The sequence below is a fragment of the Propithecus coquereli genome, unplaced genomic scaffold (assembly GCF_000956105.1).
Source record: "Propithecus coquereli isolate 6110/MARCELLA unplaced genomic scaffold, Pcoq_1.0 Scaffold18, whole genome shotgun sequence".
Classification (NCBI taxonomy): domain Eukaryota; kingdom Metazoa; phylum Chordata; class Mammalia; order Primates; family Indriidae; genus Propithecus; species Propithecus coquereli.
In genome coordinates, this window is record NW_012142745.1 from 10,898,416 (window position 1) to 10,899,493 (window position 1,078).

Sequence of the window (1,078 nt, forward strand, 5' to 3'; positions counted from 1 at the left end):
TAGCGGAGTACTTCTCAGTGGTAAGAGAGAGCAAACCACTAGCATATGCAACAACATGGGTGAACCTTAAAAACATTACACTGGGCCAAAGAAGCTAGACACGAAAGACTCTAGGATATATAATTCCACTAATAGTAAATTCTAGAAAGGGCAAAGTTTGTCTACAGGTATATCATAACAGAAGATTAGTAGTTTCTTGGGGTTGGAGGTAAGGCATGGGGAGCAGGGGTAATTGAACACAAACGGATGTGAGAAGCTTTGCCAGGACCAGCTGAGTTGCCAGCCAAGGTTGAGTGGCTTCTAGAATAAGCAGCAAAGGAGGGAGATAACGAGTACCAGCGCATTGATGAGGTTGTACTTGCTCTCACTAATCTTTTCCTTGCAAGCTTCTTCAGGAGAAAAGACCTATTGGAAAACTGGAGGCGCCATTCCCTGATGGGTGAGCTTCCTGGATGCAGGAAGTGGACCTGAGCCATGCAAGGGGTGGACTGTGGTGGGCAGTGGGTCACACAGGTGCCTGCTCATCGCTCCCTCAGCTCTGACTGTTGACTGTTGCCAGCGCATGGCCAAGTGTCTTCCAGGGCTTTGCCCTCGGCCAAAGGAAGCTGACTTGCTGGAAGTTATGTCCCCTCCCTGGGGGCAGTTCCCATCTGATGACTGGTTGGTTCCAGCATACAAAGAACTGTCTCAATGAAGGACCCCTCCGAGGAGCCATGGCAGCTGCAAACGTCCCTCCAGGGCCAGCCAGGGCCCCGTTACAGCCCCATCACTGTTCAACTTCACCCTCTGCCCAGTGTGGCTCCCACTCTTGGCTTACAGATGTGGCTCTCTAGAGAACTCCCCAAATAACCTCCTGCACATACATCTCTGCTGCAGAGGCTGTCTCCCAGAGAACCTGACCTCAGATACAGGAAACTTTGAAGTTACAAAAGGGGAAGTGCGGATTTAGTGAGATCGATTGCCTCTTGCTCAGACAGCACAGGCGTCAGCCCTTATTGCTAGATTAGCGTCACCAACTCCTGTTCCGGGCACACAATCATTGTTCCCGCCTCCTCCCAATCCCCCACTCATAGTAACC